A 26,249-nucleotide genomic window follows, 5' to 3' on the forward strand; every position below is an offset into this window, starting at 1 on the left:
TGTCGGGTTCACTATGGCCTTTCTTCAGCACAGTTCATGTATTCCTAATACCGTTCATGTATTGCTCAGTTTTATCAGAAAGCAGGGTTTATTTCTCTTTAGCTTTCTTTCAGCATCCCTCTGTCCGGTTCACTTTTGCCAATTATCACAGTTCACAATCGTAGTGGAAAGCGTGGTTCCCTTCCCCTAGCTTTCCTCTGGCAACGGGTCAGAAATGTTCAATTGTACAAGGGATTTGACGTGACCCTTCTAGGACCACGCTGACGCCTCACGCCACCCTTTCCGAGGGCCTTCTAGTTGTTGTAGTTTCAAAAACAGGTGCCGGTCAGAGCCTTTCGAATTAGCGCCCACGTGGTGCCGGACCCCTCTGCACCTGGACCTCAACAAAGCGCAAACATACAAACAAGTTCTTTCTTCTTGCGTTCAAAAATGTTGCTACTCGCAACCTTCGGCTTAACACAGTTTAGTTTGATATCAGCTTCCTCCGACTCACCGGCTGCACTGAACCCGTTGGCTTCTTTGTTCTCTGGCATCAAGCATAGTACCACGGTAGCCAGCTAGCCTCTCCACCTGAGTTATCAATGGGGGAGTCACCCATGTACCATTTACATCTGTTGCTCCGCACGCCAGCTGTAACTCCTGGTCTTACGATTTCCCTTCTGGAAGCTTTCCAGGTCTGAGTTGAAAAGGGCAAGGGCAATTTCCCCTTCATCGTCCTTCCAGGTCTCACTGTTTTTCTTCTCCCTTTGTACTGCCAGTTTGGTGTAGCTGTCTCCTCGTGCGTTTGGCCTTGCTCAAAGTGTGCTTTGTGCTCTTCCTTTTATCCTTGTGGGGAAGGTAAAGAGGCGTCAGGTGTACGTGGTTATTGTAAATTGCCTGACCCAAGTGTTGGAACATGTCAGGTAAACGGCTCTGGTGTTAATCTGTTGTCTGTCACCGTGTCAGAAAGTGTTTGTGTGGGAAAAGAGGGGGTAGAGCTTCTAAATATCCTAAACGGTAGGATGGGGAAAAGTTGATACAGGGAAGGGGATACCACATCTCAACCCTCAGTGTCCCACTTCCACTCCCCGAAGACCCCTCACCCAGGTGATCCTCCCCCAACTATTTCACCCCCAGGAACTGGATCCAATAGCGATGGCCGTGTCCTGGCCACCTGGACGACAGATTTCCAGGGACCAGCGGGTGAGACACCTTTGGGGTGCTCACACCTGGTATCACCTAAGCACAGCATACAGTTCCGTTGGCACATGGGCCAGACACACAGGCCGTGAACACACGCACAGCACACAAGCACTGAGTCGGACGCAGAGCTGCCCTTCACATGGTCTGCTGCTGTACTGCTGCACGTTCCTGCCAGCGGATCACTTGATTGAGAACATGTGATCTTAAAGGGACACCACCACACTCCTTTTCATAACAAACAAAATAACAGTGACCATTTGCATAAAAAGTGTTAACAAACATTATGGCAGTGGATGCATTCCAGTCCGCAAACTCATTCTGCCGTCTGGGACAACAGCCCTCTATCTAAATGGTGATCCTAGATCCCTGGATCAAATTTTTCACTCAGCTCACCCTGTGGAGTCTTACCCGAGCCTCCTGATGGAGCTTTACACTTGTGTTAGTGGTGAAACTCCTGCTCATCCTCCCAGGCATTAAACAGGAAGAAAACATCCACATCATCTTCTTCCCATATGTGCTCTCTTCCTACTGTTGGTGCAAGCTAAGCCACAGACGGTCTGGCGGTCGTCCTCCAGCTCTTGGTCTGGTACACTCCCTTCAGGGGTGACTGGTGATGGGGCATGACAGATCCTTGTGAAATGGTCTGCCATTACGCACCTCCCATATGTGTGCCCTTTATAGGACACTCATGTGCGTACGGTAGGTCCATCCACACTGTGGGCAGGATGGGGCACCTCCTGTGCCAGCGTCCTTCCTGTGCCTTCCCCACCACACAGACCTCCTCCAGCTTCACCCTCTGCATTGACATGTCCATGGCAGACGCTCTCACCTACGACAGCTCATGAAATCGCCCCATCTCCAGGATCCTCGCCAGTGTTATTCCTGGTTTCCTTAGGACCTGTCTTTTCAATTTGGCAGAGCTGCAGGCGATGATGGACTTTTGCCTTATCACATCATTCTCATTATTTCCCAATGCACAAGACAATGCAAGGTGCCTCACCCTTCCGTGAAATGCGTCCAGGCTCTCACTCTGTCTGTCTTGCTGACCTCAGCCTGAACCGCTCATAATCGAGGTTAATCATGGGCATAACGTACTAATTTAGTACCTCTGGCAGCTGCATGTGAGAGATCTCTAGGCCGAAGTGTCTTAAACAGCTTTGGGACCCCTGGACCCGCAGAGAATAGCATGGTCGGCCGTTTCACCCGATCACGTACCTCGACAACCTCGAAGTATAGCTCAAGCCTTTCGACCCATAAAGCTTCCGGGGCCCAACGCTGGATGGGGCTCCCAATATGTCAAATTCACTTAATGGTGCCAGAGTTCCCTGTTGACAGTGTGCTCTGCCAGCCTCAGGGGCAACCTCCTCTGCATCTCCCATGGCGATGGCCCAGTGAGGTCCTCTCCCTTGTGTTGTCTGGGTGTATATTAGGCAAGCACCACTTAACACTAAATGCCCACTAGCAGCTCTGCCTTATAGGGGTATCATGTGGGGCTGTTGCGCCCTGTCTCGGTGCAATTTCGGTGAGTGCCTCAGATTGTGTGTCCCCTGTGTGTTTTGGGCACACCTTTCACCGACCCTACACTATTGGGGCTTGGTGAATGGGCAACACCTGTTGAAAAGTGCTCTGGCACAGCCTTCCTGATGAAGACAACACACCCACACCCTGGACGCACAAGTACTACACTGTGAAGCTGCAACCCTCCCAGGCCCACCTGTACCTGTGTTGACTGACACAGTCTTGCCTGGCAGACTGAGTGTCTGCCTCTTCAGCTCGGATACCAGAGCGCGCAGGAATAACCTTCTCAACTTTTCTTTTTCCTTCTCTCGATCATGGAGCACAATATTTACTTTCTTAACCCCAGGCAGGATCAGTCACCCCACAAGCTGCAGCAGAGGTCGCACCTCTAATCATGAAGCACTGAGCAAAGAAGTGCACTTTGAAAAGAAAATGTTTAGCCTGGCTGCGGTGACTCAGCACGTTTCAGGCACTTGCACTCTCTCAAGCTCCGATTTTGGAGCACATCCAGCTCACCGCTCGCTTGGCCCGGAGTCATCCAGAGCTTCACATGCTCCGAACAGCTAGCAGCTCCTTTTATCCTTGCTCCGATCTCGGAGCAGACTGAAAACTCTCCACCGTTGCGGGCCAGGACTCCCCAGGGAGGAGCCTCGGTGCAGCAAAGTACAGGCCTGCACTGCCGCCTGTGGCCGCCTGTGGCCACCGGGGCCAAGCCACGCACTCTCCTTTCCTTCCTTTTTATTTTTTTAGTAATACCAGCTCTGATCATGGAGCTTAGCACTGTTCACCACCCAAGCGGCCCTGCTGAAAGTGGGCACAGACACCGCCAGACCCACAGCTGCAGCGGCAGCCACAGGACACCAGACAACTGCAGGCATGGCAGGGTCCACTGGCTCTCATTGCCAATGTTGTGGGGCTAGACCTGTGATCACACAGGCCAGCCAATGCAAAGCTGCAGGCACGTAGCATATTAGAGTGCTGTGATCACACAGAAATATTCAGTTGTGCGATGAATCCTGCAGATCCCTCACTGTACCCCTGCATAGAGTTTCCTTCCAGGTGGCCAGGGAAAGGCAGGCGCTTCCTGATCCTGACCTTGTGGGTGGCCTACTGCGGGACCATCACCTGGGAGGAGATCAGGCCAAGGGTGGTGTAGGGATACAGTGGGATGAGGCATGGTATTCTCCTTTAAAATAGAGTCACCTTTCTTGTCTACTAAAACATATAATGGCCTATTGTCAAAGGTATCTGAACCCCATGTTAAGTTTAGAAATATGGGCAAAGTGGATGCAACATCTTTTACCACTTTACTTAATGAGCAACCCGTCATATCTGGCATGGATAAAAATCCCCCTTGCTCCCAAATGTACAGATAAAGTAAATCTTTAAATGGTGGCATAAATGAATTGCCTTTCCCTTCTGTGACATAACCTGATGAAGCATTTCAAAAATGTATAAACAAAATAGTTCTAAAGTTAAAAGTAGAAAATTAACAGTCGGAACTAATTTGCAGGGACTTCAAGTCCCATAATCCCAAGAGTACTGGGACAAAAAAGAGGGCGAAAGAGCAATACAGGCCTGAAGGTGAGGCAATCAGGCTTAACATTTCAGGGAGGGAGGCTGAGAGTCTTTAAAATCTCCCTCATGCGCAGGCCATTAGGTGTGGTCGTGGTTGGAGGAGTAGTAGCAGTTGTAGCAACAGCAGAAGCAGCTGGGACAGGAGTAAGTAGCAGAAGAAAGCACATTGCTGGCAGAATCCATAGAAGTGGGAGGAACAAAAGGACGCCTGGATTTTCCATCAGCTTTTTCCAGTTAATAGTCCTGAGTTGGTCCTGTTTCCCCAAAGACTGGATTGTAGAGGTTGTGCAACGAGAAGCGTAAGATTCGAAAGCTTTCCCTCAGTTGAACTTGATTGCAGAGTATTGCAGCGAGAAGCGTGCAGCTGACTGTGTCTGGATGCTGGCATGCTCCAGGGAGTTGAGGTGAGCCGAACTTCATGCATAAGTGGTGGGATCGAAGGCAGCTTGATGTAAGAAGAGTGCCCGGTTGAGAAAATATTCGTAGTAGAAGTCTTGCAGCCTGCGACAGGGGCCGAGTAGACAGTGAGTGTTTCTGTGCATTCCCAAGCCCTCAGGCATCACAGGCGGGCAACTGCAACTAGTTGCTTTTCACTCGCGAAGGAGTGAAATTGACTGAAGCTGACCGAAGCATGTCAGAAAAAGGAGTGTAACAATTGTAGCCCTCAGGTATAGAGAAATACTTTGGAAGGAAGTTGTTGAACAGTACAGAAAGAGCTTTAACAACGTTAATAATGATCACGTATACCTAAAAGTGACTCTAACACGAAGACAGAGCCTAAGGAAGCCGCAATAACATTGTATCCTGTGAAACCAAGTGTTAACCTTCAATATTGTGAACCACCGAGGACAAACAAGCATTACCTTAAGCCCAGAATTGAACAAGCATTGCCCCAGTCAAAAGTGGCTAAAGAAAAGGTGTCTGGGGAAAAAGCTGGTGCTACCAGAAGAAAAGGGGCTAATATAATATCTTTGAAGGTAGAGCTTGTAAATGAACGACTATGATGTAAAAGAAACAACAGTTAGTCATGAACTCACATTATTGAAGCCAATAGAGGTTTAAGTTGCAAGTACTTGGTCAGTGGCTTGACAAAAGACAAGAGTGGTTGAAGAATGGCCTTAAAAGAAAGCTGGTGTTAAGAAGAGAAAGCGACATTGCCTGGCTGGCAGAGTTAGAGGGGCATTGATGTACATCTTGTCTTTGTTACAGAGTTGTAAAGAACTGTTTAGAGCTGTTTTTCTTTAGAGGTATCAGTGGGACTGAGACTTCATAAGCAGTACAATTGTAACACTGTGAAGCAGAGGAAGGAAACTACATGGTGTATCATTGTAGGAGTTAGGTCTGGCAGAAGAGTGGACCAGACAGAAGTGGAAGTAGAGGACCGGGGGTGGACTCCTCCAGTACAAGTCGAATAAACTGCAAAGTTTCTTTGTTTCATGGTGCTGAGAGGGAAGCACTGTGAAGCGAGCCATTGGTGTTTATCGTGCTAAGAAAGAAACACTGTGGCATTCCTCAAGTAGCAGAAGTTGTAGTGTTTCTGGTGCTGAGAGGGGAGCACTGTGAAGAGAAGCCAATTTTAACCTATTTGTGGGTTTTTTTCACATATGTTTTTATTAACATTTTCATGAACATTTTGTATCTCCCCCCTCCTTTGAAGCTTCCCCTACCCTCCTATGTCCCAACCAAAGTCCAAAGCGATCCTCTTTTCACCCTTCCGGGTATAAAGTCCAAAACCCCCATCAAGGGGGGGCGCTGTCGAGCAGTGAGCAGATGGAGGTCTACCTGCCATCGCTCCGCCGTGGCCTGCAGAATTTGTAATTAAAATACATCTTTCCCACCACGGATTCAATATAAAATTATAAAGCCAGCAATCGGAAGACGGCGGCTACCTGCAGTGCAACTCTGGAGCAAAACAGCGCAGCAGGGACCCAGTTGCATCGATGGAGGAAGAGGCACGGAGTCAGGGAGCGCCGTTTTCCATGTCCCTGTAACGACCGCGCTTGTGAGCGGCAGCCTGATACTAGTGGGGTGCTCCCTGAGACCTCCAACGCGGTTGATGGTGTTGTGCTGAGAGGTGGGACCCCCAGACTGCCCGCCCAGCACACAGTGTGGAGACCATCATGGTGTGGCGGGAGGCAGAGCAAGGCATGCGCTCACCGTGCCGCACACGTTCTGGCATGGCAACTCTCCCTGTGCAACTCGGCTGACCAGCAGACGCCCATAATAGTGGCATACGAGATAGTTGGAGGGGGAGAAGTGCTTTCCGCTGTGAGGCCTGCGCAGCTGCCAGTGAGTGAACCGCTGATCCGATGGCAACGCAGAGGGCATGTGAGCCGGCCTCCTTGAACACCACAGAGGGTCATAGGATCAAGCGGGTATACGGCGAACATTAAATATCCACGGCCACGGAGCCCTCAGACACTGCATATTCACGTGTTTTAACACGCTACTGATTTGTGTGGTTGGTGAAACAACTGCTAGCAGGCACATGCAGTGCCTTCCATGTGAAGCCTGGGGAGATTGTCCCTCACCGACAAGTGGGCCTATGTTGAAGGTTACGGATGGGCTGGAATATATTGTGGCTACACTGGACCCTGTTGTGACTCCCCCCTCTCCATCCAGGGCCTGCTCCTGGCCCCTCTTCTGAACCCTGGGGTGCGGGGCCTTGGAGCCTGAGGCAGACAACGGTTTCCTGGAAAAGGCTGGGACATAAATCCAAACATAATTACTTATGGAGTTGACCCTGGCTACTGATAGTCTCCTTCGTTCCAGCTGGCCGCGCCGGATTTCCCGGGCACCTGCGGCTGGGCCCTTCCCACCAGCAGGCTGTAGGGTGGTATCAGCCTCGCGGCTGAGATCCACTGGGGGGTGCTGCGTTCCTTGGTAGACCAGGTGTGGTGTTACAGTGACGCATGCTGTGTGCACCTGGGTGGGGGGGAGACTCATATTACCTCTAGATCAACAGGACTGCCTAACACATAGGCCCAACACCAGAAGGTGAAGCTGTAGTGGGCCTTAACCACCGCAAGCCTTATAGGACAGCTGTGCACTGCAGGAAGCTCCCTAACCTCCAGCTGGACGTTCCAGACGTCAACATGTCTACCCGCTGCATGTGACCATACACTGGGAACCCCACTGGTGGCTGACCTACGGTCCTTGTCAACCCCTACTAATCTGGACACGCACAGGAGGGTAACAATCGTCTCCAATAGATGTCAGGACAGTAGCCTGTGAACCTGCACTGAATGAGGCTGGGGCAACATACGTGCCTGAGGTGTCCTCAGTGAGTCTAAGGTTGGGCAGACAGCATCTCTCTGACCATAACATGATGATTAGAGGCATGGGCGGAGGCAAAAAAAAAAACGGGGCCATGGACAAGTTCACAACAGCTAACGCCAGGGGAACCTCTGATGCTGCAACTACCCCTACTACGGAACAAGCGCAACCACTAGTGAACTAATTCCCGGACCTCATGTACATGATGGAGGCTGTGGCACAGGGATTTGCGGCCGTCCACGATAAGGTAGAGGATATCACGGCCAATGTTGCCTCAATGAGAACTCAGCCGGCCAGCTGATTCCGAGCGCATAACAGAAGCTGAAACAAGAATAGGGGCGACGGAACACACCGTACAGAACCTCCAGAATACTGTGTCATCCCTGGTGAAAGACAAGAAAACGGTAAAGTCTAAATGCGATGATTTAGAGTCCCGATTCAGGAGGAACAACATTAGGATTGTTGGAGTGCTGGAAGATGCCCTGTCAGGGGGTATGGAACAAGCAGTTGAGAATCTGCTTAGAGACCTCTTAGGATCACTGGCTTTATCCCCCTTCTTTGCGGTTGAACGGGCACATCGAGCTTTGGGTCCCATGCCCAAACCTGGCGACTTCTCACAACCCATTATAGCAAAGATTCTCAACTACCATGACAGAGACCTTCTTCTTTGCCTTGCAAGTGGAAAAGGGAGCTGCACTTAGGCTCCCAAGTAATTTGACTGTTCCAGACTTCTCCATGTCAGTACAAAATGTGCCGCGCCAGTTCATTGGAGTTAAGAAACTGCTTTGTAGCCGCAACATCCAATATGCCATGTTATTCCTGGCTCTATTGAAATTCCAGTTTTGAGGCAAGCTATATTTTTTTACGGTTCCGGATGAGGAGGTCAAGTTTATAGAAGCACAGATCCCGAATCCGGATGGCCCTGAGCAGGCTGATGATGATCCACCACTGAATTTAAGAGAAACCTAAGGACTGCACCGTGTATCATCCTATTAGTCCTGTGATGCTATAGTTAACATAGAACATCCGGCTGGCACAGAGATTTTGAAAGTATGGTAATATCTCACAATTGCACAACGGGTCATGGTGACGACAGCTTACCCCACAGCAGTTGCTAACGTTATGTCGTCTCAGGGGAAGGAGGTGAGGCCGAGTTGGGGCAGGCTGACTGGAGGAGGGGTGGGAGGGAGGGAAGGTTACACTGCTAGGTTGGGGGGCAGTGAGGGTGGATGGGAGGTTGGGAAGTTGTCCGATTGTTTTGGGACCAAGCGAATGGCTGGATGCTAATTGCGGAACCACGCCCGGTGAACCAAAGAAAATGGGAAAATGTTTGGCAGCATAGTGCATGGTTAACAAAGTACATATGGGTAAAACAGATGCAATATCCAGTGAGGGGGGAGTGAACTTAATGGATAATCCTCACGGTACGTAATGGATACTAAACTGATGTCTTGGAATTTTAGAGGGCTGGGCAATTACACCACGTCACGCAGAATGACGGCATACGCCCTTAGACATGAAATTAAAATAGTACTACATGAGATTCATGCCATGCGGGGAATGGCAACTGGTATAGCACCTACCTGGGGGACAAACAGATACTTCACCAACTTTTCTTCCCAAGCCAGAGGGGTTATGATAATGATTAATAAATCTATTAAGTTCACTCTGAAAAAGAGCTACATCGACCCCAAGGGTAGATATGTCATATTGTATTGTATTATTGCTGGTGCTGAGAACCTATCGGTTTACACATACTGTCCCAATGTCGATAGTCCTGAATTTTTTGACAATGTGGTATCCATACTGATGGGATTTCTTGAGATTCCGATAATACAGTGGGGTGACATGAACCTGATACTTTGTGGGACAGGTCCGGGATAGCCCCCCGACCCCAAACACGTGCCGCCCGCAGGCTATCACATATGAACTCATTGGGATTGCGCAATTTGTGGAGAACACTCCACATACAAGAAAAGCAATACACATACTACTCCTCGGTTCATGATAGCTCATTGCGGATAGATCTGTTCCTGGTGTGGAGCTCCTTGATGGTGGGAAGCTTTTAAGGTTTATATCCAGGGAAGCGGGTATACTAAAAGCAATGATATGATATGATAGGTTATTTATAACGCACTTAATACCCAGAGATTTCTAAGCGGGGACCCGGAGACCCAACCTATGTTGCTTTGTGTTGTCTTGCTTCCAAGCCACGCACATTACCCGTGAGCTATCCTCCTGAGGAGATATCTTCACTGTTCTGAAAATAAGCTGAAGCACCTAGAACATGAGTACTCAATGTTGTCTAGCCCCGAACTACTAGCGAAAATCCAAGCCCAGTTGGAGCTCTTTGAAGCGCATGCACTTAGGGAAATATGATACTTCACACGCCCATGGGCAGCCAAAAGATATGGCGAGGGTGAAAGGCCGGGCAGAATACTAGCAAGACTAATCAGATCGGAAGGTGGACACGTGCAGATAGACTGCATTATTGATCAGCAGGGATCCCCTCAATGGGCAGACCAGGAGATCCTAAGTGTATTCTCTAGTTTCTATGGCACTTTGTAAGCGGCTGGTCAGCCGCATGATCCACACACTGTACAATCCCTCCTAGAGTGAATTCCCATATAATGCTTGAGCCCTCAGACCAGAGAGGAGCTCGAGAATCCGATCTCACTGGAAGAGATAGTGAGGGTAATATCAGAAATCTTAAAAGGCAAAGCTCCTGGACCCGACGTTCTCACCCCTGATTTCTACCAAGAATATGCAGCCCTATTAGAGGTGTGGAATGAATCACTTCATAATTCTATCCTTCTAGCCACTTTCAAGATGCCACCATAACAGTCCTCCTGAAACCTGGGAAGCTGAGCAATGAGTGTGGGTCCTTCAGACCATTATCCCTTATGAATATAGACACAAAAATCTTTGCAATGGTACTGGCGAATAGGCTTCTACCACGCATGCTCTATATGATGCATGACGATCAAGGGGGATTTGTTTCTGGTAGATCAACGTCCTTGAATATCAGGAGACTTTTTAATGTAATGGCCAGGATTGACTCTAAGGCTGAAGCAGTGGCAGTTGCACTGGACGATCAAAAGGCCTTTGACATGGTTTCATGGCAATACATGTGGAAGGTCCTGAGGAAGATGGATTACGGTCCCAAAATGATCAGATATATTACATTACTATACACTTGCCCTACAGCTAGCATACTAGTCAACTCTCTCAGGTCATCACCATTCACCTTCAATAGAGGCACAAGACAGGGCTGCCCGCTCTCCCCTCTTTGCATTGGTTATAGAACCTATGGGTGATATGATTAGAGCTTGCCACACCCACCGCGGCATCCGCCAGAAGGACCAACCAGAGATAATATCACTATATGCCGACTACGTTCTGCTGTACATTAGAGACCCTCACATACACCTTGACCCTATCCTAAAAGACGTAATTCAAATTGGCTTTTCTGGGTTCAAGATTAATTATAGCAAATCCAAAATATTCCCAATTACAGTAAGCACCAGACGACCGACTAGTGAGTTTCTGCTCCGGTGGTCCCCAGAGGGTTTCAAATACCTGGGGGTAAAAGTCACTGGGACGAACACAGCGTTATTAGCAGATAATTATGGGGCTATGGAAACTCACGTTGAAAACAAACTAACCAGATGCCAATCATTACCCATCTCCATGTCGGGTAGATTATCCCTGATAAAGATGGTTTTAGTACCGAAATTACTACATATATTCGCAAATGTCCCTTTCTGTCCCAGGAAGGCATATTTCGCTACATTACATACTCTATGGCGCACAATTCCTGAAAAAGTGGGCAGCTAGGACCCTTCCGTATGAGAGGGGAGACTTCACGTTACAGGCCTAGCGCCGGGTGCTGCCATTGAGCACCGTACCAGGTCCTTATTGCAGAAGTCTCCCCTTGTGGAGATTGCCGAGCCCACATATGACCCAGCAGTATTACTCCATTGGAAGGGGCTGAGCTAGGAGGCACTGGCGGACATGTTCCCGGAAGGGCGGTTCATAACCCCTCTAACCTGGTGGGCGGGGACACTCTAGTTCTGGGCTGGAAACGCTACAATATTACAGACTGCATGCATCAATACAATTTTCGATGGCCATGTTTCCCCATTGAACCTTTGCAAACTCCTGAACTACAGTACATTGCCAAAGCTTATGGAGTGCATGGGATTGTTTCATCTCTATATAAGATGTTGCTGAATGAACGCCCAAACTTGACGGCAGGGTTGCGTGCTAAATGGGCAAAGGACCTAGATATCAACCTGTCTGATGTTGTCCGGCTGTTTCCTACCCTCCCGAACCTCCTCCGAACCTCTATCTTCAGAAGAGCTGCCCTTGTGTTCTGATAGCTTCTTTCTGTATGTCTTCTTTGGGTCTGCTTCCTTCTTTTCCTTTGGCCTTCTTTCTTTCTTTTCGTGCAAGTAGGGACTGGCTCCCTCCCAGGCCACCGTGGCAGGATTGGTACCTGTCAGTGGGGAACTCCGAGGAGCCAAACCCCAGACCAGGGAAAAACCTGAGGCAACCGAAAACCCTGGTAGTAGATCCAACGGAAGGTTTCTTTTGGGTGTAACCAATAGCAGCTCCAAGAAGAAGTTTTTTTCTGATGGTAATGTGTGTGCTCCTTTGGGAAGTCTATCTTCAAAAAGATGGAACAACTGTAGGCTGAAAAGGCAAACCACACCCTTTATTCAGGTATGGAAGGTCCGGAGGGGAAGTCTAGTACAAGCCGAGAAGGAAGAAATAAAGACAACGTACTACGGAAGTGAAAGGAGTTCCTAAAAAAGGAGAAATGGAAGATGACATACTGGCAGCGGTTGGAGAGTGAATGGGGTAAGGGAGAATTAAACAAGATAGAAGACAGGTAAGTAAAAGTGTGGAGCGATACTGATGACAGCGGTAGAGTGAGGGGCTAGAATGCGGAAAAGACCTTAAGAGGAAAGCAGGTAAGTAAAGTAGAACAGTAAAACGCCTCGCAGAAGCTGAGAGTGAAGCGCTAGGAGCGCTGAAAGGAAAGGACAGGTAAGCGGAAAAGGAAAGGCGGAATGCGCCAGTGAAACGCAGCGCGAAAGACAAACAAGCGAAAGGGACACAGAGCAAGCAAGCACTGGCAGTCAAGAGAGAGAGGGGTGGCACAAGACTGCACCAAGATAGACAAGGGCGGAGTGCCGGTTAGGAACCAGCACGGAGGAAACTCTAAAAGTTAGAACTGCAGAAAACACAGCAGCGCAGTTTAAAGTAGAATGGATGGATACAACATGATGTACAGGGGCGTGGCCCAAAGATATACAAACAGTGGCCATCTTGGTAGTAGACTAGACCAACAACTCTGGTTCTAGTAGATACGTTAATATTTCCAAGACTGCCACAATTTCCATGGGCGAACCCTGACAGAATACCCCTTTCCCTTCGGGGGACCTCCGGGTTTGCCTGGGTGCAGTTGATGGAACCTTCGGATTAGTCTGGGAGCATGTATGTGACTAATGGGTTCCCAGGTCCTTTCTTAGTGTACCCCTTCCAGTGCACGAGGTACTGTACCACACCCCTTCGGTAGCGTGAATCCACCAGATAAGACACTTCGTATTACTCAGGAACTCGAGGGTCAGCAATTCTCATATCCTTCAACCTTCTCTTGTAGTGATCTTTCTTGTGCTCCTTAAGTAAGGAGATATGAAAGACCGGATGCACTCATTGGAGATTCTTCGGTAGATGTAGCTTGAAGGCCCCTGGATTGATTTGAGCTAGTATCGGACAGGGTCCGATGTACCGGGGGCGAACTTGCCTGCATAAACCCATTTGGGAAGAAACTTGGTCGACAACCAAACCTGCTTGCCTGGGCCCCAGTCAGGATTAGGTTTTCTGCAGAGGTTGGCCCATCTCTTATTCTCTTGTCGACTTGCTTCCAACACCTTGACAGCAGAGGCTTGTACCTTCTTCAGTTCAGTGAGAAGACTGTCGATGGTGGGAGAGCTAGTCGAGTTATACCATTCCACTGAAGTTGCTGTGGGTCGTAACCATACGTACAATGAAACAGACTCATCTGAATAGAAGAGTGTGTAGTGTTATTATAGGCAAATTCTGCTTGAGGAAGGAACGATGCCCAGTCGTCTTGCTCCATGTTACAAAAACATCTTAAGTACTGTTCCAATCCTGCGTTGAGTCTCCCAGTCGGCCGTTACTTTGTGGATGGTACCCCGAGGAAAGGGCTCTATGGATTCCCAGTTGTTGGCATAAAGAGGACCAGAGCTTCGAGGTAAACTGCGTACCTCGGTCAGACAGTATAGTTTGAGGTAATCCATGAAGTCGTAGAATATCTCGTAAGAAAACAGCAGCAGTTTCTGGGGCTGAAGGTAGATGAGAGAGGGCTGAGAAATGGGCCAACTTGCTGTATGAGTCGATGGTAACCATGATGGTCCTCATTCCCTTAGTTTTGGGGAGATCCACAATGAAGTCCCTGGAAATATGCTCCTGTGGTCGACTAGGAATCAGAGGTTGTTGTAGCTGACCTAGGGGTCTGCCAGTTGCAGTCTCGCTGGTGGCACACATTGGACAAGTGAGTACATATCTGGCAATATCCTTTTGTAAAGAAGGCCACTAAAAGCGACGACTGACTAATTCCTGAGTCTTCTTGATCCCTATGTGTCCTGCTAGGGGCGAATCATGACACCACGAGATTACCTTAGTCTGAAGAGGCACAGATGGCAGATATAACGCCTCCTCGTGGTAGTAGAGGCCCCCTTTCAGAATGCACTGTAATCTGTCATCCAAAACACCATGCGGCCTGTTGTATTGTTGCATGAGTTCTTGTAGAAATGGAACGAGAGCAAGAACAATTCTCAATTCAGGGAAGACCTTTTCTTGGCCCCGATAACCTCCGGTGTCTTCCCCTTTGCTGCGAGACAATGTGACTGCCACCTGATTTTCGGTACCTGGAAATAGGTAATCTGAAAGTCATACTGCGAGAAGAAATATGACCATCAAGCGTGGCGAGAGTTGGTACATTCCATCTGCTGGAGTACTCGCAGATTTCGGTGGTCGGTGCAAATCAAAAATCTATGTACTGCCCCTTGGAGTAGATGTCGCCGTTCCATACAGGCCTGTTTGATCGCCAGCAGTTCATTTTCAAGGACAGAGTAATTGCGCTCACTAGAGGTCCACGTCCTGGAGTAATAAGCCACTGGATGTTCAATATTGTCTTCCGACTTCTGGAGAAGCACAGCTCCTAATGCTCCTCCGGAGGCATCTGTCTCCAGTATGAATGGTTTACCCTGATCTGGTTGTACAAGAACCAGGGCTGTGGTAAACAATTCCTTTAGGAGACGAAAGTCTTCCCTGGGTTTATGGTCAAAAATAAACTTGACACCCTTCTTGAGGAGGGCAGTGATGGGCAATACGATCCTGGAGAAGTTTGGAATGAATCGTCTGTAAATATTTGCCAACCCTAGGAACCGCTGCACTTCCTTGACATTTTGTGGTTCCTTTCAGTCCAACACTGCCTTCACCTTTCTAGGATCCAAACAGATGCCTTCACCAGACAGTATAAACCCTAGATAGGACACCCTTGTGGCTTCAAATTGGCACTTCTCAGGTTTCACCAAGAGACGGTTAACCATCAGTCGGTGAAACACTTCCTTTACGTGTCTGCGATGTTCTTGAAGGTTCGAGGAGAAGACCAAAATGTCATCTAAATAGACAACCACCGACAGAAATAACAGATCTGCAAAAATCTTGTCCATAAATCTCTGGAAGATAGGTGGGGCATTTACCAGACCGAACGGCATGACTCGATTTTCAAACAAGCCCAAAGGGGTCCGAAAGGCCGTCTTCCACTCGTCTCCTTCTCTTATTCTCAAGAGGTGGTAGGCCCCCTAAGATCTAGCTTTGTGAAATACATTGCACCTTGTACTGCTTCCAAAATGTCCCGTATGAGCGGCATTGGGTACCTGTCTCGTGTAGTCACTCTGTTCAATCCTCTGTAATCGATACACGGCCTGAGTTCAGATGTGTCCTTCTTGGGAATTAAGAAAAGTGACACTCCACAGAAGGACCTGGATTCCTGAATGAGCTCATTCTGCATGTTAGCGTGTAGGTATTCCCTTAATGCTCTTCTTTCTGGTAATGACAGAGGATACATCCGTCCGAAAGGGATGGTGGCATCAGATATCAGCTCTATAGCGCAATCCTCAGCTCGATGGGGTGATAACAGTCGGGGCAAAGTATCTCTGAATACATCAGCGTACTCCTGGTAATGCAGAGGAACTGATGAAACCATCCGGGTCTTGAGGTTGTCAGACCTTTCTACCTCCACCTTGGTACTGAGAGCTTCAATGCAGTGATTGCGGCAGAACTGGGAATCAAAGCACAACCGATTGGACACCCAATGAATATGAGGGTTGTGTTTTCTCAACCACGGAATTCCGATGATAATCGGAAAATGTGCTGCTCTAATGATATCAAACACCATGAATTCTTGGTGTTCTCCCATGTTCCCTTAGAGGAGCAGTTTCCTTGACGATAGCTCCTGAAGACAGAGGAGCACCATTTACCCCTTCTACCGGGATAGGCTTTTGCTTGGATTGTAAGGGTACTTGATTCTCCCACACCCATTCAATGTCCACAAAGTTACCGGCTGCACCGCAATCCAGCATAGCCAGAATTTCCTTGGGTTCTGGACCGGTCAGCCATAAACGTACTTGAAAAACCATCAGACGGTTGTCTTCTGTTACTTCGACTGGTCTGGTGTGGTTGCATGGACTACAGGCATCTCCCCCGAAATCTCCCTTGCATAAGATCGGGGGCAGGTGGTTCCCTTACCCTTGCGGGGCACTTCAGAACAATTTCTGAGTAAGTGCTTAGCTGATCCACAATACATACAAAGACCAGCTTCCTTGCGTCTCTTGCGTTCTTCTGGAGTCAAAGGTCCACGAGTAATACCTATCTGCATAGGTTCTTCGGAGGTCTGTGTTTCCTTGGGAGTCCGGAGAGTAGGTAAGAAAGAACCAGAAGGAAGGTAGGATTGAGGTCTTCTCTTCTCCTGCCTTTGTTCTCCCATCCAGAATTCAATCTGTAGAGAAAAGGTTACCAGTTCCTGGAATGTAGCCGGACGGGCTATTCTAGCTAGCTCGTCCTTGATGTCTTCACTTAGACCCCGTCTGAAGATAGTTTGTTGGGCGGAGTCAGGCCATCGTGCCTTGGCTGCCAACTTCTGGAATCGAGAAACATATGTCTGTACATCTGTGGTTCCTTGGCGTGCATCAAGCATGGCTTCAAAAGTAGAGAAAAGGACCTCGGGTCGATCAAATCGTTCCCGGAAAAGACCTAGGAAACAATCATAGTCATTTAAGGCAGGAACATTGTTGGTTACTAACGGAGTGGCCTAAGCTAGAGCGTTGCCAGTCAGGTTGGCTATCATAAAACCCACTCGAGTTTGGGCGGTCTCATATGTGCGAGGTCTGAAGGCGAAATTGATCTGGCAGGCATCCAAAAAGTCCTTAAGTTGACTAGGGTTTCCATCAAACTTCCCAAAAGACAAGGCCATGGGATGCAGATCGCCTCGGTTTTCATCTCGCACCACCACCTGATGGCGAAGCGCTACATTCTCGGTGCGCAAGGCTTACACCTCAGCCATGAGATTCTGCATAGCGGCCACCAACTACTGGTACTGTTCCAGGGACGCCATGGGGTATTCTAGGCGTTGTATTCTGTCCGGCTGTATCCTACCCTCCCGAACCGCCTCCTCAACTCTATCTTCAGAAGAGCTGCCCTTGTGTTCTGATAGCTTCTTTCTGCGTGTCTTCTTTGGGTCTGCTTCGTTCTTCTCCTTTGGCTTTCTTTCTTTCTTTTCTTGCAAGTAGGTTCTGGCTCCCTCCGAGGCCACCATGGCAGGATTGGTATCTGTCACTGGGGAACTCCGAGGAGCCAAACCCCAGACCAGGGAAAAAGCCGAGGCAACAAAAAACCCTGGTAGTAGATCCAACGGAAGGTGTCTTTTGAATTTAACCAAGAGCAGCTCCAAGAAAAAGTATTTTCTGATGGTAATGTGTGTGCTCCATTGGGGTGGATACTTAATGCTGGAGGATTCTTGGAAATAGAAGTCCATAGATAGTAGTAAAGTCTATCTTCAAAAAGATGGAACAACTGTAGGCTGAAAAGGCAAACCACATCCTTCATTCAGGTATGGAAGGTCAGTAGGTCCGTAGAGGAAGTCTAGTACAAGCCGAGAAGAAAGAAATAAATACAACATACTTCGGACAGAAAGGAGTTCCTAAAAAAGGAGAAATGGAAGATGAAGTACTGGTAGCAGTTGAAGAGTGAATGCTGTAAGGGAGAATTAAACAGGATAGAAGACAGGTAAGTAAAAGTGTGGAGCGATACTGATGACAGCAGTAGAGTGAGGTGCTAGAATGCGGAAAAGACCTTAACAGGAAAGCAGGTAAGTAAAGTAGAATGCAACAGTAAAACGCCTCGCAGAAGCTGAGAGTGAAGCGCTTGGAGCGCTGAAAGGAAAGGACAGGTAAGCGGAAAAGGAAAGGCGGAATGCCCCGGTGAAACGCTGCGCGAAAAACAAACAAGCGAAAGGGACACAGAGCAAGCAAGCACTGGCAGTCAAGAGAGAGAGAGAGAGGTGGCACAAGTCTGCAGCAAGATAGACAAGGCCGGAGTGCCGGTTAGCAACCGGCACGGAGGAAACTCTAAGAGAGAAAAGTGTGAAAAACGCAGCAGCGCAGTTTAAAGTAGAATGGATGGATACAACACGCTGTACAGGGGGCGTGGGCCAAAGATATACAAACAGTGGCCATCTTGGTAGTAGACTAGACCAACAACTCCGGTTCTAGTAGATACGTTAATATTTCCAAGACTGCCACAATTTCCATGGGCAAAACCTGACAGATGTCCAGTGGAAGTCCATGTGTTTGCACACACGTACGGTCTCTCTTAATTTCAGGTTCCACTGTATACAGTACAAATTGATGAATAGACTGTACTATACCCCCCAGATGATCAATCATTTTGCCCGTAATGCGCTCCATAAATGCCCCAGATGCCAATCCACAGGGGCTTATCTATTTATTTATTTATTAATGTGTTAACAGCTTAACATAAGCTTTTCACATATAAATCAATAAAACATTTTATAGAATAAAGTTCTATTTAAATAAAACAAAGATAATATCATTAATCCGTATCTAATAATAATGTAACTTATATAAAATAGGCCTTCAAGCTATATTATAAGACTTGCATGTCAATAGCTCGTATAAACCTTAACTAAACAAACAGCCATATGACTAGTTATAGTCACAATAATAAAAGTAGATAAAATATCTCTATATAGCTATTTCTAATATTTTTTCAATTGTTAGCCATACATTATATACAGCAATATAGAGCTTCATTCCTGAGCCATTCAGCGTCCTAAGCCAAAAATCTTCGCTTCAAATGTGGTCCAAATGGTGGACAAAGTCCCCATAACAAGTTGCATAGGTTTTTTGCATGGCCGAACATCTAGTTAATACATGTTTTCCTGATTCAATCGCCATATTATTCATGCATAACCGGCAGGATCGTTCTATCTTGGTGAGATTACTCATAATCCCGCTAATAGCCAATACCGGCAGTTGGTCCATCCGCAATAATAAAATAAATCGTCTTAATCGCGGAGAGGGACACAGAGAGAGATAGGGAACCGGTTTCTTAAAAATGTATCTCATATGTTGGACAAATTTATATTGTTTCAACTCTTCCAAGTGTGCATAGTTTTCAATCCAATCATATAATTCTGATTTTTTAGATAAGGCAGACAAGGTAGAAGTTCGAATGCCGTTGTGCCTATTTGACCAACCAATCTTTTCCAGATATTCCTCCATTTGTTTTATCATGAGAGGGAATGAAGACGATTTATTTATTTCATTATGCAATGTGTTCAGGAGAGGATTTTCTGTAACTAGTGACATCTTTAAATATAGTTCAGCTCTTTAACTGAGAACTTGTGCTTTTAAAGATATCAGGCCCAATTAAAGTCTTAAGATAGCCATTGGTATACAATTTGGGAGGCCAAGTAATTTCTTCCAGAATTTTCCTTCTAATATCTGGAGCCACCCCAAATCCATGAGCTGCAGGGCTTCTAATCCATAAATAATCATAGGGGTTAGTACCTGTAGATACAGTTGTCGTGCAGCCCAGACTGTGTATCCACAGTGAGAAGTGGAAAAACGATAAATTAGAGCACTGATTTGTGCCGCTCTCGTAATTCGGGCTTGCTTACACATCGCATATTGACCCTTTGGCTCTATTTCAATTCCCAAGTATCTATAAAAGGGAGTATATTGAATTCTGGACCCTTGTATTTGTAGACTCACTCTGGTGATTTTCTTATTGCTGATGACCATCATCTGGGTTTTGTCTAGGTTGATAGTAAGGCCATTCCTATTGGCATAGCTCCATAATGCCTCTGCAGAATTTCGAAGACCTTTGATAGTATGGTCCATAATAACTATGTCATCCGCATAGGCTAGAACTGCACAGTGAGCAGGGCCAATCTTAGGTGGGCAGTTATGGACTTCAGATAAGGCTTTTGGAATGTCATGAACAAAGAGATTATATAGTGTTGGTGCTGTCACACAGCCTTGCTTGGCATCTCGCGATTGGTCGATCTTATTGGTCCTGTTACCCTTTGCATCTAATTTTAGAGAGACTGTGGTATCCCAATGTAGCTGTTTGAGGTAATATAATATTCCCTTCGGGCATCCTAGATTTTCTAATTTGGTCCACAGCAAGTCTCTCGGCACTAGATCAAAGGCAGCCTTAAAATCAATGAATAATATGTATAATGGAGGACTGCCGGGAGATCTGGCCTTGTTACGGAGTATATCCATTGTGATAAGGTTGTGCACCGTAGAGTATCCACTCCTGAAACCACATTGGAATTGGTCCAAGATCTTTTCTCTGTCCATCAATATATGGAGCTCTTGAAGTAAATATGTCGAAAATAATTTGCCAGTGGATTCCAACATAGATAATAATCGATAGTTTAAGGGGTCTGTGCAACTTCCCCTCTTATATATGGGGACCAAGGTTGCAGTTCGCCAGGAGTCCGGTATAAGGCCGTCTTTCAAAGTTTTTTCAAACAGTATTTTCAGGACCTCTGCCCAATATTCAGGGTTGCTTTTTAATATAACATTCGCTAGGCCATTAGGCCCAGGCACTCTCGATGATTTGAGTTTTCTGATCATGATTATCAATGAATCGATCGACACCTTGAAAGGAGGGGCAGGGCTGTTCCAGACCTTCGGCACCATAGACAGACCAGATAACTGGTTATTGCGACTTCTCAAAAATTCCTCCCAGTGGCCTTGTCAATAGGATTGTTAAGACTACTATTCGTTTCGCCTCTGGCCTGACTCAATAAACTCCATATTGAGCGGGAGTTTCTTGTGCATAATATTTGAACTGTCTTTTGCCATTTAGCGAATTTGGACGCATAGCGTTTTTGTCTAAGCCAAGATCTAAAGGCATTCTTGCGTTTCTTACTGGAAATCAGGTAACTATCCCAGGTGGTAGAGTTTTTCTGTAGCATCTTAAGTTCTGCTCTTAAGATTCTTTTAGCGACTCTGATTTCAACATCAAATGTATTAGTTATTTTAGCATCAGGAGCGATTATGTTAATATTCACAGCGGCATGCTTGTGTGAGAAGGAAGTTATCCACTTTTCAATATCGTTGCCGGACTTACTGAGAAGAGCAGCATGGCCAATATCTGGCATTTTATTCATAGCTTCTACAGCTTTTGTGATATTTTTATCTGACCAGCGAATATTTGAAAAGGTGTGGTTCGTTCTCAAATCGCCAATCGATCGAGGGCAAATATGTTGAAGAACAAATTAAATGTTAACAATAGGGAGGAATGGTCGCTCCAATCGTTGTCACTGACCTTCATATCCGCAGTCAGATTAGCCATTGATGGACTTACAAAGATGTAATCTAGAGTACTGCGGGCTCTGGTATTTCTCCAAGTAGATTGACCTGGATAGTCACTGGGAGTTCTACCATTCAAGATTTCAAAATCCCAAGCATTGAAAAAATTGAACCATAGCAGTCCCTCCGCATTCGCCTCCTTATGCCACATCGTGCATATATTCTTCAGCAATGGGTTATTGGTCTTACTCATTGGACCCACAATATGACAGTTGAAGTCACCTACAATTGTTACTAGATTGTGGTCAGAATCTACCATCCAATCAATCAGTAACAAATGGCAAGCATCCCGAATGAGATCTCTGTGTGGAGATTCAGGTGGATTGTAGAGATTAATCACTAACATCTTCTCCATTTTATCTTTACCAGTGAGTTCAATCTCAACAGCTAGTACAAATTCGTCAAAGTTCGAGTGGATCCTCAAAGATTTTAGTGGGTGTATGATTCCAGTTATAAGGCCCCCCTACGGTCTTCCCTTGGGACCCTTTTTGGCTAATTCCTGATGAATTGAATAGCCATTGAGAAGTGCCTGAGTGGTGATCCACGTCTCCTGTAGACAAATACATGTTTTCCCTACTAGCAGAGAAGATGAGCCCACTGCCGATAATAAGTGGCTAAATCCCCCACAATTCCATGTGATTAAGCTTTGATCTCATTGGGTTAAGGAAAGCAACGGTAGGGATTCGGCAAGCCATTTAAGAACATTTTGCACATCCGCTAGTTGTACTGCGTTGCCTTTAGGTAATTTCGGTACTATAGTTTCAACAGCTTTGGCGCTTGGTATATGTATTGGCCATTGTGGATCGATTATATTTGGATCAGCATCTACTTCAATATCCACTTCCCACAACCTTGCTTTGTAGCTGCGAATCAGATTGGCAGTCGCTAAAAATTTACAGTGTAGTGCCGAGGTATTAGAATTCTTTGCTTTCAAGGGCTCCACATATTCGAAGTCTTCTGATCTCAGCACCCTAAGCTGTGGTATAGAATACAGTCTAGTCAACAGCGCCGATCTAGAGAGCCAATCATGATCGCTGTTTTGGTACAGGTTTTTGATAATACATATCCTTCCACCTTGATATGGTATATTATTGCCTTTGTCGTCATTTTGAAGTTCCCCTAATGGTACAGATACTATATCTGTTCGAGCTGGATTGATTGGTACGGCATTTGTAGTGTCAACTGCGGGGTTGTCCTTCAACTCATCAAGACATGTTGAATGGTCTGGATCTCTCTCATCTGCTTGAGGTACAATCATACTCTTATTAGAGACAATCTCCTCAACTGTATTATTGATAGTGCTCTTCTCAAGAATAAGCCAACTAGTCAGTTTGTTCTCCCTGCTAGCAGTACCTTTATTCTCTCGAGGTGCCTTGCATTTGGGGTTTTTCTTGTCTTGTTTAGGGGTGCTGCCTTTGGTAGGAGTAGATATTTCTTCTTCCGGCTCCACTGTGTCCGGTGGTCTTAAGGTTGCCATTTGGCGCTTTTTCCTCGCAAGGGCTCTTTTCACCAGTCGTCGCTGTTTACGTGAGTAGAAGACATCCACATTCATTGTGGTGTTAGAATCGATGTCTTCGATCTCCGGGCAGTCTGGCGGGATGGTCTTCTCTTCCTTGTGAGGCAGATCACTGTTACCGTTATTTGCTGATGGTAGGGTAAGGGTGACTTCCAATATCCTCCCACACATCTTTAGTAGGATGTTTAGAGCAAATTGCAGAGATGCAACTGAAGATTGCAAGTCACCCAAGGTTATTTGACTTTCTCCTTGATCCCTACCGCAATCAGGTTCTGAAGATTCCAAATGTACATCCAAATTTGGAGAAGCAGATAGACTGTTGTATGTTTCACGCTGTGTGTGAGTAGGCAGGTGTTGGTAGCTATCATTCTGGATAGCCGAATTGCTTCCTGGGTAAGGAGTCATAGATCTCTGCATAGATAAACACAAGTCCAATAACAAATTGTTATCTATTACACTTTCACCAAGTGCCTCCATAGAGGTATTCATACCAGAGCCCCCCGTAGATTTATCCATCAGGAGTGTTGGTGTTGTAATATTAGCGGTATCGGGGAGCGAGAAAAAAACAGTGATTGCTCCTTTTTCCACAGGTGCTTCTTTGGATCCTTTACTTCTGTTTGTTTTTATTGTCGGGGTTCTGCTCTTCTGATTACATAGATTATATCTCGTCGCAGAGCATTTCCTAACTGATAGCATGTTGGGTCTTGAAATGTTTCTTTAATAATCTCTCATAACTCAATGTCACGTGTATAGAGACACTGTTTAGAGCAGTGTATTAACAGTTCCCTGGGCTAAGTATGCCTATAAGCTCGATTGCAAGCACCCAATCACAGTCTATAGGCTATAGACTTATCCAAATGGAGTTCAAGTAGTCACAGGGAGCTGATTGTGTGTAAAGTATGAAGCCCGGATCCAAGGGTGACCTACAGTCTCCTAATGAGGTCAGCGTATGACTAGGCCTCCAGACCCAGTGCAAAGTGCAGATTAGGTCCTTCCAATATAGGACCTAGCAAGGGCAAAGTCAAACGGCCCAGAAACGAAAAGAAAAAAGTAGCCGGATTTTCTTAAAGTGGATCTTACCAAGTGCCAAGCCCTCGCGTGGGCGCTTCTGCTGGTAGGCAGGTTTCACTGCTCCGGGCCGCCCTCTGCTTTCCTCCGCTTTCCTGCAAGTCCGTGAGCCGCCCGCGGAGCCCTCTGCAGCTGCTGCTCAAGGCGCAGGACCGCCGTAATCCCGGGCCGCGGTATCACGGTGTATATCAGCCGAGTGCCCACCGCCGATTGCCCACCGCGACCCCAGTCCCTGGGCAACGTATGGGGCCGCTGATGTAGGCACTCAGTATACGGGGGTAGCAGGGGGTCGCGAGCTTCGGCAACGCTTCCCTTTGGCAACGCTGTTCTCTCCTGCAGCCTTTGCGGTTAGAGTAACGGACCCGTTGCCGTATCGATACGCGTCAAGCCGCACCACGTTCCAACGTTCACTCGCTCGCGTAACAGAGCACAGAACTGGCTGCTTCCGACGCTCCTCAGCCAACCAGGGGCTTATCTCCTGCACATGTTATGGTCATGCACCTGCCTTCAAATCTTCTGGGACATGGTTTTACAAACACTTACTGAGATAGTGGTGAACCCTGCCGAACGTGTCCCACTCAAGGTGCTTTTTGGTATATGGGATAAAAATATGAGCAAAAAAATGCTGGCATTTGTAAACATAAGCTGTATCGTTGTCAAGAGATGTATACTCCAATGTTGGAAACAAACCTCCCCACCCAACTCTAAAATGTGGCTGACACCACTAACCTGGACTCAGTCCTGTGAAGAGGATTACTTGAACCTACTGCCCCCACTATCCCGCCCCAAGGTCATCTGGTCTAAATTCTGGTCATACCTGGATAATCAATCAGGGGACTGCCTGCAAACTCTGAATATTTCATCCACTTACTATTGCCTGTCAAACTATATAAGTGTACCGATGCTATAATTTTTGTATTTACCTGAACCTTTGCATTCAAAATCCTTTTTATATGCATGTGACAATACTACGAAAGAAACATGTGTCCAATGCACTCTGATATGTTTTTGCCAATAAATGAAGGGTACAAAAAATATATATATAAACCCCCATCAAATTGAAGTCCATTCCCACCACTGATTTTCTCCTCCACCTGCCTCATGAAGCCCCCCTCCCATGCTGTGATCCCGTGTCATATCAGGCCCAACAGTTTAATCTTTCTCGGGCACCATGCTCCTCTGGAGTCTTTCTGTACGAATTTCATTACCAAGTCCCACTATGCAACAAATCCCTGATAGTTCCTTTGTAGGGAGTAGGTTACCCATTCTAGGGCCACAAACTGCCACACCTTGCCCACCCATTCATGCTCCATTGGTGATTCCTTCGATTTCCACTTCTGTGCAATCACCAGCGCCCCTGACAACATTGATATTACGTACACCTTCTGTTGTGCTTTCGAGGGTAGATCTTCAATTATACCACTTAGACCCAAGATTGCAGGGCCCAGATTACTCTTTCGCTTGATCCCCATCATTTCTTCTATTACGTCCATTATCTTTTCCCAATACCATTGAACTCAGGGTAATTCCCACCAGACATGACTCCACAACCCCTCTTCCCCACATTACCTCCAACAGTCTTTGGGCACCTTCGGGAAGATCTTATGCAGTGACACTCGGGTATGGTGCCACTGGCACATCAGTTTCACCCATATTTCTTGCAGTTGGACTGATCACGTTAGTTTGGGATTAATAGCCCATAATTGTGCCCATTCTGTCTCTTCAATCTGCCGTCCCACAGCCTTTTCCCATATCTTCCTATATTGTATGTATCCTGCTTCTTCGTTTTGTTTGAAAAGTCCCCACAATTTTTTTATCTCCAGCATTCTCGAATAGTAATTATTTAAAGGGTGTTGGGGGCCTTATTGCTGCCTTCTTAACTGATGGATGCAACAACCAATGTCTCATTTGTGTGTATCTGAATCTCTCCCCTCATCTATTGAGAAGTCTACTTAGCACTGATTAAAGGACCTACTCTCTCCCACCTCGAACAAATCGCCTATCTTAAGGCATACGCCCTTTTCCCATTTACTAAACCCTGTCCCTCCCATTCCCAGAGAGAATTGTGGATTATGGAGTATAGGGGTAAATGGTGATGGAAAGGTGGT

The sequence above is a fragment of the Ambystoma mexicanum genome, chromosome 7p, assembly GCF_040938575.1.
Source record: "Ambystoma mexicanum isolate Mex_15411 chromosome 7p, UKY_AmexF1_1, whole genome shotgun sequence".
Classification (NCBI taxonomy): domain Eukaryota; kingdom Metazoa; phylum Chordata; class Amphibia; order Caudata; family Ambystomatidae; genus Ambystoma; species Ambystoma mexicanum.